Raw genomic sequence first — 19,022 nt, 5'->3', positions numbered from 1 at the left:
GGAGAGTTCCAAATGTGTGTGGGTAGAATATATATCCCACGGGGGTAAAATTGAAAAAAGTTGAAAAAAAATTTTTTTTGGACTTAGTCATTTTTCCGGCGTTTATCAGACTTACAGATAGGGGAAATGTCAGTGAGCGTTCCGATTTCAGTTCCAGAGCGATTCGCCCAATGAGTCCTTGATATTTAGTTGTTTTCAGCCAATTTTCTGGATTTTTGAAAATTTTCTCTTTTTTGTGAAAATATCCACTAAATGAGGGAATAATATGTGTGAGGGTACCCCAGGAGAGTTCCAAATGTGTGTGGGTAGAATATATATCCCACGGGGGTAAAATTGAAAAAAGTTGAAAAAAAATTTTTTTTGGACTTAGTCATTTTTCCGGCGTTTATCAGATTTTCAGATAGGGGAAATGTCAGTGAGCGTTCCGATTTCAGTTCCAGAGCGATTCGCCCAATGAGTCCTTGATATTTAGTCGTTTTCAGCCAATTTTCTGGATTTTTGAAAATTTCACTTTTTTGTGAAAATATCCACTAAATGAGGGAATAATATGTGTGAGGGTACCCCAGGAGAGTTCCAAATGTGTGTGGGTAGAATATATATCCCACGGGGGTAAAATTGAAAAAAGTTGAAAAAAATTTTTTTTTGGACTTATTCATTTTTCTGGCGTTTATCAGACTTTAAGATAGGGGAAATGTCAGTGAGCGTTCCCATTTCAGTTCCAGAGCGATTCGCCCAATGAGTCTTTGATATTTAGTCGTTTTCAGCCAATTTTCTGGATTTTTGAAAATTTCACTTTTTTGTGAAAATATCCACTAAATGAGGGAATAATATGTGTGAGGGTACCCCAGGAGAGTTCCAAATGTGTGTGGGTAGAATATATATCCCACGGGGGTAAAATTGAAAAAAGTTGAAAAAAATTTTTTTTTGGACTTAGTCATTTTTCCGGCGTTTATCAGACTTTCAGATAGGGGAAATGTCAGTGAGCGTTCCGATTTCAGTTCCAGAGCGATTCGCCCAATGAGTCCTTGATATTTAGTCGTTTTCAGCCAATTTTCTGGATTTTTAAAAATTTCACTTTTTTGTGAAAATATCCACTAAATGAGGGAATAATATGTATGAGGGTACCCCAGGAGAGTTCCAAATGTGTGTGGGTAGAATATATATCCCACGGGGGTAAAATTGAAAAAAGTTGATAAAATTTTTTTTTGGACTTAGTCATTTTTCTGGCGTTTATCAGACTTTCAGATAGGGGAAATGTCAGTGAGCGTTCCGATTTCAGTTCCAGAGCGATTCGCCCAATGAGTCCTTGATATTTAGTCGTTTTCAGCCAATTTTCTGGATTTTTGAAAATTTCACTTTTTTGTGAAAATATCCACTAAATGAGGGAATAATATGTGTGAGGGTACCCCAGGAGAGTTCCAAATGTGTGTGGGTAGAATATATATCCCACGGGGGTAAAATTGAAAAAAGTTGAAAAAAAATTTTTTTTGGACTTAGTCATTTTTCCGGCGTTTATCAGACTTTCAGATAGGGGAAATGTCAGTGAGCATTCCGATTTCAGTTCCAGAGCGATTCGCCCAATGAGTCCTTGATATTTAGTCGTTTTCAGCCAATTTTCTGGATTTTTGAAAATTTAACTTTTTTGTGAAAATATCCACTAAATGAGGGAATAATATGTGTGAGGGTACCCCAGGAGAGTTCCAAATGTGTGTGGGTAGAATATATATCCCACGGGGGTAAAATTGAAAAAAGTTGAAAAAAAATTTTTTTTGGACTTAGTCATTTTTCCGGCGTTTATCAGACTTTCAGATAGGGGAAATGTCAGTGAGCGTTCCGATTTCAGTTCCAGAGCGATTCGCCCAATGAGTCCTTGATATTTAGTCGTTTTCAGCCAATTTTCTGGATTTTTGAAAATTTCACTTTTTTGTGAAAATATCCACTAAATGAGGGAATAATATGTGTGAGGGTACCCCAGGAGAGTTCCAAATGTGTGTGGGTAGAATATATATCCCACGGGGGTAAAATTGAAAAAAGTTGAAAAAAATTTTTTTTTGGACTTATTCATTTTTCTGGCGTTTATCAGACTTTAAGATAGGGGAAATGTCAGTGAGCGTTCCCATTTCAGTTCCAGAGCGATTCGCCCAATGAGTCTTTGATATTTAGTCGTTTTCAGCCAATTTTCTGGATTTTTGAAAATTTCACTTTTTTGTGAAAATATCCACTAAATGAGGGAATAATATGTGTGAGGGTACCCCAGGAGAGTTCCAAATGTGTGTGGGTAGAATATATATCCCACGGGGGTAAAATTGAAAAAAGTTGAAAAAAATTTTTTTTTTGGACTTAGTCATTTTTCCGGCGTTTATCAGACTTTCAGATAGGGGAAATGTCAGTGAGCGTTCCGATTTCAGTTCCAGAGCGATTCGCCCAATGAGTCCTTGATATTTAGTCGTTTTCAGCCAATTTTCTGGATTTTTAAAAATTTCACTTTTTTGTGAAAATATCCACTAAATGAGGGAATAATATGTATGAGGGTACCCCAGGAGAGTTCCAAATGTGTGTGGGTAGAATATATATCCCACGGGGGTAAAATTGAAAAAAGTTGATAAAATTTTTTTTTGGACTTAGTCATTTTTCTGGCGTTTATCAGACTTTCAGATAGGGGAAATGTCAGTGAGCGTTCCGATTTCAGTTCCAGAGCGATTCGCCCAATGAGTCCTTGATATTTAGTCGTTTTCAGCCAATTTTCTGGATTTTTGAAAATTTCACTTTTTTGTGAAAATATCCACTAAATGAGGGAATAATATGTGTGAGGGTACCCCAGGAGAGTTCCAAATGTGTGTGGGTAGAATATATATCCCACGGGGGTAAAATTGAAAAAAGTTGAAAAAAAATTTTTTTTGGACTTAGTCATTTTTCCGGCGTTTATCAGACTTTCAGATAGGGGAAATGTCAGTGAGCGTTCCCATTTCAGTTCCAGAGCGATTCGCCCAATGAGTCCTTCATATTTAGTCGTTTTCAGCCAATTTTCTGGATTTTTGAAAATTTCACTTTTTTGTGAAAATATCCACTAAATGAGGGAATAATATGTGTGAGGGTACCCCAGGAGAGTTCCAAATGTGTGTGGGTAGAATATATATCCCACGGGGGTAAAATTGAAAAAAGTTGAAAAAAATTTTTTTTTGGACTTAGTCATTTTTCCGGCGTTTATCAGACTTTCAGATAGGGGAAATGTCAGTGAGCGTTCCGATTTCAGTTCCAGAGCGATTCGCCCAATGAGTCCTTGATATTTAGTCGTTTTCAGCCAATTTTCTGGATTTTTGAAAATTTCACTTTTTTGTGAAAATATCCACTAAATGCGGGAATAATATGTGTGAGGGTACCCCAGGAGAGTTCCAAATGTATGTGGGTAGAATATATATCCCACGGGGGTAAAATTGAAAAAAGTTGAAAACATTTTTTTTTTGGACTTAGTCATTTTTCCGGCGTTTATCAGACTTTCAGATAGGGGAAATGTCAGTGAGCGTTCCGATTTCAGTTCCAGAGCGATTCGCCCAATGAGTCCTTGATATTTAGTCGTTTTCAGCCAATTTTCTGGATTTTTGAAAATTTCGCTTTTTTGAGAAAATATCCACTAAATGCGGGAATAATATGTGTGAGGGTACCCCAGGAGAGTTCTAAATGTGTGTGGGAAGAATATATATCCCACGGGGGTAAAATTAAAAAAAGTTTAAAAAAATTTTTTTTTGGACTTAGTCATTTTTCCGGCGTTTATCAGACTTTCAGATAGGGCAAATATCAGTGAGCGTTCCCATTTCAGTTCCAGAGCGATTCGCCCAATGAGTCTTTGATATTTAGTCGTTTTCAGCCAATTTTCTGGATTTTTGAAAATTTCACTTTTTTGTGAAAATATCCACTAAATGAGGGAATAATATGTGTGAGGGTACCCTAGGAGAGTTCCAAATGTGTGTGGGTCGAATATATATCCCACGGGGGTAAAATTGAAAAAAGTTGAAAAAAATTTTTTTTTGGACTTAGTCATTTTTCCGGCGTTTATCAGACTTTCAGATAGGGGAAATGTCAGTGAGCGTTCCGATTTCAGTTCCAGAGAGATTCGCCCAATGAGTCCTTGATATTTAGTCGTTTTCAGCCAATTTTCTGGATTTTTGAAAATTTCACTTTTTTGTGAAAATATCCACTAAATGAGGGAATAATATGTGTGAGGGTACCCCAGGAGACTTCCAAATGTGTGTGGGTAGAATATATATCCCACGGGGGTAAAATTGAAAAAAGTTGAAAAAAATTTTTTTTTGGACATAGTCATTTTTCCGGCGTTTATCAGACTTTCAGATAGGGGAAATGTCAGTGAGCGTTCCGATTTCAGTTCCAGAGCGATTCGCCCAATGAGTCCTTGATATTTAGTCGTTTTCAGCCAATTTTCTGGATTTTTGAAAATTTCACTTTTTTGTGAAAATATCCACTAAATGAGGGAATAATATGTGTGAGGGTACCCCAGGAGAGTTCCAAATGTGTGTGGGTAGAATATATATCCCACGGTGGTAAAATTGAAAAAAGTTGAAAAAAATTTTTTTTTGGACTTAGTCATTTTTCCGGCGTTTATCAGACTTTCACATAGGGGAAATGTCAGTGAGCGTTCCGATTTCAGTTCCAGAGCGATTCGCCCAATGAGTCCTTGATATTTAGTCGTTTTCAGCCAATTTTCTGGATTTTTGAAAATTTCACTTTTTTGTGAAAATATCCACTAAATGAGGGAATAATATGTATGAGGGTACCCCAGGAGAGTTCCAAATGTGTGTGGGTAGAATATATATCCCACGGGGGTAAAATTGAAAAAAGTTGAAAAAATTTTTTTTTTGGACTTAGTCATTTTTCTGGCGTTTATCAGGCTTTCAGATAGGGGAAATGTCAGTGAGCGTTCCGATTTCAGTTCCAGAGCGATTCGCCCAATGAGTCCTTGATATTTAGTCGTTTTCAGCCAATTTTCTGGATTTTTGAAAATTTCACTTTTTTGTGAAAATATCCACTAAATGAGGGAATAATATGTGTGAGGGTACCCCAGGAGAGTTCCAAATGTGTGTGGGTAGAATATATATCCCACGGGGGTAAAATTGAAAAAAGTTGAAAAAAATTTTTTTTTGGACTTAGTCATTTTTCCGGCGTTTATCAGACTTTCAGATAAGGGAAATGTCAGTGAGCGTTCCGATTTCAGTTCCAGAGCGATTCGCCCAATGAGTCCTTGATATTTAGTCGTTTTCAGCCAATTTTCTGGATTTTTGAAAATTTCACTTTTTTGTGAAAATATCCACTAAATGAGGGAATAATATGTGTGAGGGTACCCCAGGAGAGTTCCAAATGTGTGTGGGTAGAATATATATCCCACGGGGGTAAAATTGAAAAAAGTTGAAAAAAATTTTTTTTTGGACTTATTCATTTTTCTGGCGTTTATCAGACTTTAAGATAGGGGAAATGTCAGTGAGCGTTCCCATTTCAGTTCCAGAGCGATTCGCCAAATGAGTCTTTGATATTTAGTCGTTTTCAGCCAATTTTCTGGATTTTTGAAAATTTCACTTTTTTGTGAAAATATCCACTAAATGAGGGAATAATATGTGTGAGGGTACCCCAGGAGAGTTCCAAATGTGTGTGGGTAGAATATATATCCCACGGGGGTAAAATTGAAAAAAGTTGAAAAAAATTTTTTTTTGGACTTAGTCATTTTTCCGGCGTTTATCAGACTTTCAGATAGGGGAAATGTCAGTGAGCGTTCCGATTTCAGTTCCAGAGCGATTCGCCCAATGAGTCCTTGATATTTAGTCGTTTTCAGCCAATTTTCTGGATTTTTAAAAATTTCACTTTTTTGTGAAAATATCCACTAAATGAGGGAATAATATGTATGAGGGTACCCCAGGAGAGTTCCAAATGTGTGTGCGTAGAATATATATCCCACGGGGGTAAAATTGAAAAAAGTTGAAAAAATTTTTTTTTTGGACTTAGTCATTTTTCTGGCGTTTATCAGACTTTCAGATAGGGGAAATGTCAGTGAGCATTCCGATTTCAGTTCCAGAGCGATTCGCCCAATGAGTCCTTGATATTTAGTCGTTTTCAGCCAATTTTCTGGATTTTTGAAAATTTCACTTTTTTGTGAAAATATCCACTAAATGAGGGAATAATATGTGTGAGGGTACCCCAGGAGAGTTCCAAATGTGTGTGGGTAGAATATATATCCCACGGGGGTAAAATTGAAAAAAGTTGAAAAAAATTTTTTTTTGGACTTAGTCATTTTTCCGGCGTTTATCAGACTTTCAGATAGGGGAAATGTCAGTGAGCGTTCCGATTTCAGTTCCAGAGCGATTCGCCCAATGAGTCCTTGATATTTAGTCGTTTTCAGCCAATTTTCTGGATTTTTGAAAATTTCACTTTTTTGTGAAAATATCCACTAAATGAGGGAATAATATGTGTGAGGGTACCCCAGGAGAGTTCCAAATGTGTGTGGGTAGAATATATATCCCACGGGGGTAAAATTGAAAAAAGTTGAAAAAAATTTTTTTTTGGACTTAGTCATTTTTCTGGTGTTTATCAGACTTTAAGATAGGGGAAATGTCAGTGAGCGTTCCCATTTCAGTTCCAGAGCGATTCACCCAATGAGTCTTTGATATTTAGTCGTTTTCAGCCAATTTTCTGGATTTTTGAAAATTTCACTTTTTTGTGAAAATATCCACTAAATGAGGGAATAATATGTGTGAGGGTACCCCAGGAGAGTTCCAAATGTGTGTGGGTAGAATATATATCCCACGGGGGTAAAATTGAAAAAAGTTGAAAAAATTTTTTTTTTGGACTTAGTCATTTTTCCGGCGTTTATCAGACTTTCAGATAGGGGAAATGTCAGTGAGCGTTCCGATTTCAGTTCCAGAGCGATTCGCCCAATGAGTCCTTGATATTTAGTCGTTTTCAGCCAATTTTCTGGATTTTTGAAAATTTCACTTTTTTGTGAAAATATCCACTAAATGAGGGAATAATATGTGTGAGGGTACCCCAGGAGAGTTCCAAATGTGTGTGGGTAGAATATATATCCCACGGTGGTAAAATTGAAAAAAGTTGAAAAAAATTTTTTTTTGGACTTAGTCATTTTTCCGGCGTTTATCAGACTTTCACATAGGGGAAATGTCAGTGAGCGTTCCGATTTCAGTTCCAGAGCGATTCGCCCAATGAGTCCTTGATATTTAGTCGTTTTCAGCCAATTTTCTGGATTTTTGAAAATTTCACTTTTTTGTGAAAATATCCACTAAATGAGGGAATAATATGTATGAGGGTACCCCAGGAGAGTTCCAAATGTGTGTGGGTAGAATATATATCCCACGGGGGTAAAATTGAAAAAAGTTGAAAAAATTTTTTTTTTGGACTTAGTCATTTTTCTGGCGTTTATCAGGCTTTCAGATAGGGGAAATGTCAGTGAGCGTTCCGATTTCAGTTCCAGAGCGATTCGCCCAATGAGTCCTTGATATTTAGTCGTTTTCAGCCAATTTTCTGGATTTTTGAAAATTTCACTTTTTTGTGAAAATATCCACTAAATGAGGGAATAATATGTGTGAGGGTACCCCAGGAGAGTTCCAAATGTGTGTGGGTAGAATATATATCCCACGGGGGTAAAATTGAAAAAAGTTGAAAAAAATTTTTTTTTGGACTTAGTCATTTTTCCGGCGTTTATCAGACTTTCAGATAGGGGAAATGTCAGTGAGCGTTCCGATTTCAGTTCCAGAGCGATTCGCCCAATGAGTCCTTGATATTTAGTCGTTTTCAGCCAATTTTCTGGATTTTTAAAAATTTCACTTTTTTGTGAAAATATCCACTAAATGAGGGAATAATATGTATGAGGGTACCCCAGGAGAGTTCCAAATGTGTGTGCGTAGAATATATATCCCACGGGGGTAAAATTGAAAAAAGTTGAAAAAATTTTTTTTTTGGACTTAGTCATTTTTCTGGCGTTTATCAGACTTTCAGATAGGGGAAATGTCAGTGAGCATTCCGATTTCAGTTCCAGAGCGATTCGCCCAATGAGTCCTTGATATTTAGTCGTTTTCAGCCAATTTTCTGGATTTTTGAAAATTTCACTTTTTTGTGAAAATATCCACTAAATGAGGGAATAATATGTGTGAGGGTACCCCAGGAGAGTTCCAAATGTGTGTGGGTAGAATATATATCCCACGGGGGTAAAATTGAAAAAAGTTGAAAAAAATTTTTTTTTGGACTTAGTCATTTTTCCGGCGTTTATCAGACTTTCAGATAGGGGAAATGTCAGTGAGCGTTCCGATTTCAGTTCCAGAGCGATTCGCCCAATGAGTCCTTGATATTTAGTCGTTTTCAGCCAATTTTCTGGATTTTTGAAAATTTCACTTTTTTGTGAAAATATCCACTAAATGAGGGAATAATATGTGTGAGGGTACCCCAGGAGAGTTCCAAATGTGTGTGGGTAGAATATATATCCCACGGGGGTAAAATTGAAAAAAGTTGAAAAAATTTTTTTTTTTGGACTTAGTCATTTTTCTGGCGTTTATCAGACTTTCAGATAGGGGAAATGTCAGTGAGCGTTCCGATTTCAGTTCCAGAGCGATTCGCCCAATGAGTCCTTGTTATTTAGTCGTTTTCAGCCAATTTTCTGGATTTTTGAAAATTTCACTTTTTTGTGAAAATATCCACTAAATGAGGGAATAATATGTGTGAGGGTACCCCAGGAGAGTTCCAAATGTGTGTGGGTAGAATATATATCCCACGGGGGTAAAATTGAAAAAAGTTGAAAAAAATTTTTTTTTGGACTTAGTCATTTTTCCGGCGTTTATCAGACTTTCAGATAGGGGAAATGTCAGTGAGCGTTCCGATTTCAGTTCCAGAGCGATTCGCCCAATGAGTCCTTGATATTTAGTCGTTTTCAGCCAATTTTCGGGATTTTTGAAAATTTCACTTTTTTGTGAAAATATCCACTAAATGAGGGAATAATATGTGTGAGGGTACCCCAGGAGAGTTCCAAATGTGTGTGGGTAGAATATATATCCCACGGGGGTAAAATTGAAAAAAGTTGAAAAAAATTTTTTTTTGGACTTAGTCATTTTTCTGGTGTTTATCAGACTTTAAGATAGGGGAAATGTCAGTGAGCGTTCCCATTTCAGTTCCAGAGCGATTCACCCAATGAGTCTTTGATATTTAGTCGTTTTCAGCCAATTTTCTGGATTTTTGAAAATTTCACTTTTTTGTGAAAATATCCACTAAATGAGGGAATAATATGTGTGAGGGTACCCCAGGAGAGTTCCAAATGTGTGTGGGTAGAATATATATCCCACGGGGGTAAAATTGAAAAAAGTTGAAAAAATTTTTTTTTTGGACTTAGTCATTTTTCCGGCGTTTATCAGACTTTCAGATAGGGGAAATGTCAGTGAGCGTTCCGATTTCAGTTCCAGAGCGATTCGCCCAATGAGTCCTTGATATTTAGTCGTTTTCAGCCAATTTTCTGGATTTTTGAAAATTTCACTTTTTTGTGAAAATATCCACTAAATGAGGGAATAATATGTGTGAGGGTACCCCAGGAGAGTTCCAAATGTGTGTGGGTAGAATATATATCCCACGGGGGTAAAATTGAAAAAAGTTGAAAAAAAATTTTTTTTGGACTTAGTCATTTTTCTGGCGTTTATCAGACTTTAAGATAGGGGAAATGTCAGTGAGCGTTCCCATTTCAGTTTCAGAGCGATTCGCCCAATGAGTCTTTGATATTTAGTCGTTTTCAGCCAATTTTCTGGATTTTTGAAAATTTCACTTTTTTGTGAAAATATCCACTAAATGAGGGAATAATATGTGTGAGGGTACCCCAGGAGAGTTCCAAATGTGTGTGGGTAGAATATATATCCCACGGGGGTAAAATTGAAAAAAGTTGAAAAAAATTTTTTTTTGGACTTAGTCATTTTTCCGGCGTTTATCAGACTTTCAGATAGGGGAAATGTCAGTGAGCGTTACGATTTCAGTTCCAGAGCGATTCGCCCAATGAGTCCTTGATATTTAGTCGTTTTAAGCCAATTTTCTGGATTTTTGAAAATTTCACTTTTTTGTGAAAATATCCACTAAATGAGGGAATAATATGTGTGAGGGTACCCCAGGAGAGTTCCAAATGTGTGTGGGTAGAATATATATCCCACGGGGGTAAAATTGAAAAAAGTTGAAAAAAATTTTTTTTTGGACTTAGTCATTTTTCTGGCGTTTATCAGACTTTAAGATAGGGGAAATGTCAGTGAGCGTTCCCATTTCAGTTCCAGAGCGATTCGCCCAATGAGTCTTTGATATTTAGTCGTTTTCAGCCAATTTTCTGGATTTTTGAAAATTTCACTTTTTTGTGAAAATATCCACTAAATGAGGGAATAATATGTGTGAGGGTACCCCAGGAGAGTTCCAAATGTGTGTGGGTAGAATATATATCCCACGGGGGTAAAATTGAAAAAAGTTGAAAAAAATTTTTTTTTGGACTTAGTCATTTTTCCGGCGTTTATCAGACTTTCAGATAGGGGAAATGTCAGTGAGCGTTCCGATTTCAGTTCCAGAGCGATTCGCCCAATGAGTCCTTGATATTTAGTCGTTTTCAGCCAATTTTCTGGATTTTTGAAAATTTCACTTTTTTGTGAAAATATCCACTAAATGAGGGAATAATATGTGTGAGGGTACCCCAGGAGAGTTCCAAATGTGTGTGGGTAGAATATATATCCCACGGGGGCAAAATTGAAAAAAGTTGAAAAAAAAATTTTTTTGGACTTAGTCATTTTTCCGGCGTTTATCAGACTTTCAGATAGGGGAAATGTCAGTGAGCGTTCCGATTTCAGTTCCAGAGCGATTCGCCCAATGAGTCCTTGATATTTAGTCATTTTCAGCCAATTTTCTGGATTTTTGAAAATTTCACTTTTTTGTGAAAATATCCACTAAATGAGGGAATAATATGTGTGAGGGTACCCCAGGAGAGTTCCAAATGTGTGTGGGTAGAATATATATCCCACGGGGGTAAAATTGAAAAAAGTTGAAAAAAATTTTTTTTTGGACTTAGTCATTTTTCTGGCGTTTATCAGACTTTAAGATAGGGGAAATGTCAGTGAGCGTTCCCATTTCAGTTCCAGAGCGATTCGCCCAATGAGTCTTTGATATTTAGTCGTTTTCAGCCAATTTTCTGGATTTTTGAAAATTTCACTTTTTTGTGAAAATATCCACTAAATGAGGGAATAATATGTGTGAGGGTACCCCAGGAGAGTTCCAAATGTGTGTGGGTAGAATATATATCCCACGGGGGTAAAATTGAAAAAAGTTGAAAAAATTTTTTTTTTGGACTTAGTCATTTTTCCGGCGTTTATCAGACTTTCAGATAGGGGAAATGTCAGTGAGCGTTCCGATTTCAGTTCCAGAGCGATTCGCCCAATGAGTCCTTGATATTTAGTCGTTTTCAGCCAATTTTCTGGATTTTTGAAAATTTCACTTTTTTGTGAAAATATCCACTAAATGAGGGAATAATATGTATGAGGGTACCACAGGAGAGTTCCAAATGGGTGTGGGTAGAATATATATCCCACGGGGGTAAAATTGAAAAAAGTTGAAAAAAATTTTTTTTTGGACTTAGTCATTTTTCTGGCGTTTATCAGACTTTAAGATAGGGGAAATGTCAGTGAGCGTTCCCATTTCAGTTCCAGAGCGATTCGCCCAATGAGTCTTTGATATTTAGTCGTTTTCAGCCAATTTTCTGGATTTTTGAAAATTTCACTTTTTTGTGAAAATATCCACTAAATGAGGGAATAATATGTGTGAGGGTACCCCAGGAGAGTTCCAAATGTGTGTGGGTAGAATATATATCCCACGGGGGTAAAATTGAAAAAAGTTGAAAAAATTTTTTTTTTGGACTTAGTCATTTTTCCGGCGTTTATCAGACTTTCAGATAGGGGAAATGTCAGTGAGCGTTCCGATTTCAGTTCCAGAGCGATTCACCCAATGAGTCCTTGATATTTAGTCGTTTTCAGCCAATTTTTTGGATTTTTGAAAATTTCCCTTTTTTGTGAAAATATCCACTAAATGAGGGAATAATATGTATGAGGGTACCCCAGGAGAGTTCCAAATGTGTGTGGGTAGAATATATCTCCCACGGGGGTAAAATTGAAAAAAGTTGAAAAAATTTTTTTTTTGGACTTAGTCATTTTTCTGGCGTTTATCAGACTTTAACCACTTCGCGCCAGAGCCTGTTTTTGCCTTCGTGACCGGGCCAATTTTTTCAATTCTGACCACTGTCACTTTATGAGGTAATTACTCTGGAACGCTTCAACGGATCCACCTGATTCTGAGAGTGTTTTTTTGTGACATATTGTGCTTCATGATAGTGGTAAAATTTCTTCGATATCACTTGCGTTTATTTGTGAAAAAATCGGAAATTTGGCGAAAATTTAGAAAATTTTGCAATTTTCAAACTTTGAATTTTCATACCCTTTAATCAGAGAGATATGTCACACAAAATAGTTAATGAATAACATTTCCACATGTCTACTTCACATCAGCACAATTTTGGAACCAACATTTTTTTCTGTTAGGAAGCTATAAGGGTTAAAAGTTGACCAGCGATTTCTCATTTTTACAACAAAATTTAGAAAAACATTTTTTTAGGGACCACATCTTATTTGAAGTGACTTTGAGGAGCCTTTATGACAGAAAATACCCAAAAGTGATACCATTCTAAAAACTGCACCCCTCAAGGTGCTCAAAACCACATTCAAGAAGTTTATTAACCCTTCAGGTGCTTCACAGGAATTTTTGGAATGTGGAAGAAAACAATGAACATTTAACTTTTTTTCACAAAACTGCTACTTTAGCCTCAAATTTTTAATTTTCACAAGGGCAGCCAGAAAAAATGGACCCCAAAATGTGTTGTGCAATTTCTCCTGAGCACGCTGATACTCCATATGTGGTGCAAAGCCACTGTTTGGGCGCACGGCATGGCTCGGAAGGTAAGGAGCGCCATTTGACTTTTGGAATGGAAATTTGACTGGAATCGATAGCGGACGCCATGTTGCATTTGGAGAGCCCCTGAGGTGCCTAAACAGAGGAAACCCCCAAAAAGTCACCCCATTTTGGAAACTAGACCCCTCAAGGAACTTATCTAGATGTGTGGTGAGCACCTTGAACCCCCAGGGGCTTCACACAATTTTATAATGTTGAAGGGTGAAAATAAAAAAACACATTTTTATCACAAAACTGCTACTTTAGCCTCAAATTTTTAATTTTCACAAGGGCAGCCAGAAAAAATGGACCCCAAAATGTGTTGCGCAATTTCTCCTGAGCACGCTGATACCCCATATGTGGTGCAAAGCCACTTTTTGGGCGCACGGCATGGCTCGGAAGGTAAGGAGCGCCATTTGACTTTTGGAATGGAAATTTGACTGGAATGGATAGCGGACTCCATGTTGCATTTGGAGAGCCCCTGAGGTGCCTAAACAGAGGAAACCCCCAACAAGTCACCCCATTTTGGAAACTAGACCCCTCAAGGAACTTATCTAGATGTGTGGTGAGCACCTTGAACCCCCAGGGGCTTCACACAATTTTATAATGTTGAAGGGTGAAAATAAAAAAACACATTTTTATCACAAAACTGCTACTTTAGCCTCAAATTTTTAATTTTCACAAGTGCAGCCAGAAAAAATGGACCGCAAAATGTGTTGTGCAATTTCTCCTGAGCACGCTGATACCCCATATGTGGTGCAAAGCCACTGTTTGGGCGCACGGCATGGCTCGGAAGGTAAGGAGCGCCATTTGACTTTTGGAATGGAAATTTGACTGGAATCGATAGCGGACGCCATGTTGCATTTGGAGAGCCCCTGAGGTGCCTAAACAGAGGAAACCCCCAACAAGTCACCCCATTTTGGAAACTAGACCCCTCAAGGAACTTATCTAGATGTGTGGTGAGCACCTTGAACTCCCAGGGGCTTCACACAATTTTATAATGTTGAAGGGTGAAAATAAAAAAACACATTTTTAACACAAAACTGCTACTTTAGCCTCAAATTTTTAATTTTCACAAGGGCAGCCAGAAAAAATGGACCCCAAAATGTATTGTGCAATTTCTCCTGAGCACGCTGATACCCCATATGTGGTGCAAAGCCACTGTTTGGGCGCACGGCATGGCTCGGAAGGTAAGGAGCGCCATTTGACTTTTGGAATGGAAATTTGACTGGAATCGATAGCGGACGCCATGTTGCATTTGGAGAGCCCCTGAGGTGCCTAAACAGAGGAAACCCCCAACAAGTCACCCCATTTTGGAAACTAGACCCCTCAAGGAACTTATCTAGATGTGTGGTGAGCACCTTGAACCCCCAGGGGCTTCACACAGTTTTATAATGTTGAAGGGTGAAAATAAAAAAACACATTTTTAACACAAAACTGCTACTTTAGCCTCAAATTTTTAATTTTCACAAGGGCAGCCAGAAAAAATGGACCCCAAAATGTGTTGTGCAATTTCTCCTGAGCACGATGATACCCCATATGTGGTGCAAAGCCACTGTTTGGGCGCACGGCATGGCTCGGAAGGTAAGGAGCGCCATTTGACTTTTGGAATGGAAATTTGACTGGAATGGATAGCGGACGCCATGTTGCATTTGGAGAGCCCCTGAGGTGCCTAAACAGAGGAAACCCACAACAAGTGACCGAATTTTACAATCTACTCCTCTATATAAATTAATCTAGTGGTGGGAAAATAAGTAGGTAAATGGTCACTAAACCCATAGATGAATTCCCACAGAGGTGTCATTTCCATAATGGGGTCACTTCAGGGGGGATTATGCTGTTCTGGCACTTTTCAGAGTACCAGAGCTAAAGAATCCCCCCTGAAGTGACCCCATTTTGGAAATGACACCCCTCTGGGAATTCATCTATGGGTTTAGTGACCATTTTAACTCGATGGATGATTTCCAGAAACAAGCACGCAATGGAAGGTTTAGATTCTGGAGAACCCCCCCTGGAAATTAAGTGAGCTCTACTCGAATATGTCATTCACTAAATGAACCAAATGTTTGAATGACAAATTGGGATACATTTTTACAGTTTAAAAACGTGGTTCTGTGTGGTAGATTTTAAAGCAGTCAGTGACGCATAAGGCTGGCAATGATGGGCATTGTGGGCAATAGTAGCGGGTATCACGCCTCATTCCTCTCTTAGTACATACACGACATCTTTTCTGGGGGTTCCTTCTTGTTTCCGTTGCTGGAATAAGTGCAATAAAATGTCGCTCAGTGAGTCTTTTCACATCCTCAGATTCTAATGGATGAGCGGGGCTAACACTTTGGAAGACAAGATTTTCAATGACCTTTTCTTGATAATCAAGAAAAGGATCTGAATTTCCTGCTTTTTTGTACAACACAAAAGAATTGTATGTGGCCACCTGAAACAAATAGATAACCAACTTTTTATACCAGGTATAGGACTTTCTTGATACCTGGTATGGCTGTAGAACCTGGTCTGCAAGGTCCACACCCCCCATGTGTTTGTTGTAGTCAATGACTGACACAGGTTTTTGCTTCGGAGTGGTGGATCCTAGTTCTACAGTGGCCCTTGTGGCATCTGTGTGGATCGAGCTGAGGACAAAAATATCCCTCTTATCCCTATATTTCAGGGCAAGCAGCTCTCCGTTGCGTACAGCCCCTGACTGCCCCTTTTGGAACTTTTGGTTGACCAATGGTTGTGGAAACCCCTGACGGTTTTTACGGATGGTCCCACAAGCCCCGATGTTGTGTTCAACCAGACTTTTAAATAGGGGTATGCTGGTGTAATAATTGTCCACACATAGATTGTAGCCTTTTTGAAAAAATGGACTTATCAGCTCCCAAACAATTTTTGCAGATGTCCCCAGATAAGTAGGGCATCCTGGTGGGTTTAGTTGGCTGTCTTTCCCCTCATATATGCGGAAAGCGGATGTGTATCCGGTTGAACTTTCGCACATTTTATAGATCTTTATTCCAAACCTTGCCCTTTTAGATGGGATAAATTGCTTGAGGTGCAGTCTTCCTTTGAATTTTACAAGGGACTCATCTATAGAAATATTTTGTGTTGGGGTGTAGAGGCTTAAGAATTTTTCTGTCAAATTTTCAATGATGGGTCTAATTTTATATAACCTGTCATGTTCTGGGGCATTTCTGGGCAGGCATTGACTATTGTCGTTAAAATGCCAAAACCGCATGAGCATTTCATAACGGGTCCTAGGCAGAATGACTGAAAACATAGGGGTGGCTTGAACAGGGTGGTTGGACCAGTAGGATCGAATGCTCGGTTTTTTAACAAGCCCCATGGCAAATGTAAGTCCTAAAATTTTTTTTATTTCCGGGACATTAGTTGGTGTCCATAAATTTGCCCTAGCATAGTAAGATCGGGGATTCTGGCTTATGAATTGGGATGCATATAAATTTGTTTGCACGACAATATGCTCTAGCAAGCTGTCTGTAAAAAACAAATTAAAAAAATGAATTGGTCCAAAATCTTCCACCTCCACATTTATACCAGGAGTGGCGTTGAAATCAGGGCTGAATGGAGCAGCCGAATCCGAAGCCTCCCATCTGGGAAATGCTAGATCATGTGGCAAAGCCCCTTGTACACTGGCGTGTGCCAATTCACTAGTAGCAGGGACAGCGCTTGTACTGGGCAGTGTTCCCTGATTTGGAGACGTTTCTCCAGTAGCGCTATTTGCCCCTATTGTTGTACTGGTCCTTGGGCTTGAGGATGGACCAGAATCACTGCTCATTTCTGAGCTCTCAGTGTCGCCGCTACTAAAGCCCTCAAAATCCACATCGCCATCTGAGATTGCGCTGTCATCAGTGTCAGAACACAGCAGGGCATACACCTCCTCTGCGGTATAAGTCTGACGGGCCATTTTATTTTTAGATTTTTTGACTGGACTGAACGGACCGGACTGAACGGACGGGACTGATCTGACAGGACTGACTGACCTGACAGGACTGACTGACTGATCTGACAGGACTGACTGACTGATCTGACAGGACTGACTGACTGATAGATCTGACAGGACTGACAGATCTGACAGGACTGACTGACTGGACTGATCTGACAGGACTGACTGACTGGACTGATCTGACAGGACTGACTGACAGGACTGACTGACTGACAGATCTGACAGGACTGACTGATTGACAGATCTGACAGGACTGACTGACTGACAGATCTGACAGGACTGACTGACTGACAGATCTGACAGGACTGACTGACTGACAGATCTGACAGGACTGACTGACTGACAGATCTGACAGGACTGACTGATAGATCTGACAGGACTGACTGACTGATAGATCTGACAGGACTGACTGACTGATAGATCTGACAGGACTGACTGACTGACAGATCTGACAGGACTGATCTGACAGGACTGACTGATCTGACAGACTCACGAACCCTAACTCTTACTTTCTTTTTTATTTTATTTTTTTTTTACTTTCACAGTGGCAAGGCTGACACAGCTCTTGTCACACTGTTTCTCCTCTGCTCTCTCACTGAGATCGGAGGAGAAACAGTGTATTTATCAGGCAGATCGCCCGGGAAAGTTTGTTGCTAAAACAAACTTCCCTGGTGATCTCTCTGATTGGCTGGTGTGACGCTGACATCATCGAGACCTGAGCCAATCAGGTCTCAATGATGTCAGAGGTCACAGCACCGGGATCCCCGCCGCTCCTGAGGTATGTGGGGGGTCCCGATCGCCGACCACCAGCTGTTACTATCTTTTAAATGCCGCGATCGCTATGGATCGCGGCATCTAGAAGATAGGAACAGGTTAACATCATGGGGACCTGATCCATTCAGGTCCCCATGATGCCACATGTCAGAGCTATCGCTCTGAACCGGTACCGCAGCGCTAGCAGGACCCTGGGGGTCCTGAGCGCTGCGGGACCACCCACCGTTTTTAAACGTCGGCGCTGCACAGAGCCCAGGCAGCGCCGACGTTTATGTACAGTGGGCGGTCCTGAACCGGTTAAGATAGGGGAAATGTCAGTGAGCGTTCCCATTTCAGTTCCAGAGCGATTCGCCCAATGAGTCCTTGATATTTAGTCGTTTTCAGCCAATTTTCTGGATTTTTGAAAATTTCACTTTTTTGTGAAAATGTCCACTAAATGCGGGAATAATATGTGTGAGGGTACCCCAGGAGAGTTCTAAATGTGTGTGGGAAGAATATATATCCCACGGGGGTAAAATTAAAAAAAGTTGAAAAAAATTTTTTTTTGGACTTAGTCATTTTTCCGGCGTTTATCAGACTTTCAGATAGGGCAAATGTCAGTGAGCGTTCCGATTTCAGTTCCAGAGCGATTCACCCAATGAGTCCTTGATATTTAGTCGTTTTCAGCCAATTTTTTGGATTTTTGAAAATTTCACTTTTTTGTGAAAATATCCACTAAATGAGGGAATAATATGTATGAGGGTACCCCAGGAGAGTTCCAAATGTGTGTGGGTAGAATATATATCCCACGGGGGTAAAATTGAAAAAAGTTGAAAAAAATTTTTTTTTGGACTTAGTCATTTTTCTGGCGTTTATCAGACTTTAAGATAGGGGAAATGTCAGTGAGCGTTCCCATTTCAGTTCCAGAGCGATTCGCCCAATGAGTCTTTGATATTTAGTCGTTTTCAGCCAATTTTCTGGATTTTTGAAAATTTCACTTTTTTGTGAAAATATCCAGTAAATGAGGGAATAATATGTGTGAGGGTACCCCAGGAGAGTTCCAAATGTGTGTGGGTAGAATATATATCCCACGGGGGTAAAATTGAAAAAAGTTGAAAAAAATTTTTTTTTGGACTTAGTCATTTTTCCGGCGTTTATCAGACTTTCAGATAGGGGAAATGTCAGTGAGCGTAACGATTTCAGTTCCAGAGTGATTTGCCCAATGAGTCCTTGATATTTAGTCGTTTTCAGCCAATTTTCTGGATTTTTGAAAATTTCACTTTTTTGTGAAAATATCCACTAA

The sequence above is a fragment of the Phyllobates terribilis genome, unplaced genomic scaffold, assembly GCF_046119375.1.
Source record: "Phyllobates terribilis strain yellow unplaced genomic scaffold, ASM4611937v1 Scaffold_15__1_contigs__length_34870131, whole genome shotgun sequence".
NCBI lineage: Eukaryota > Metazoa > Chordata > Amphibia > Anura > Dendrobatidae > Phyllobates > Phyllobates terribilis.
Note: the sequence above shows the minus strand (reverse complement) of the source record.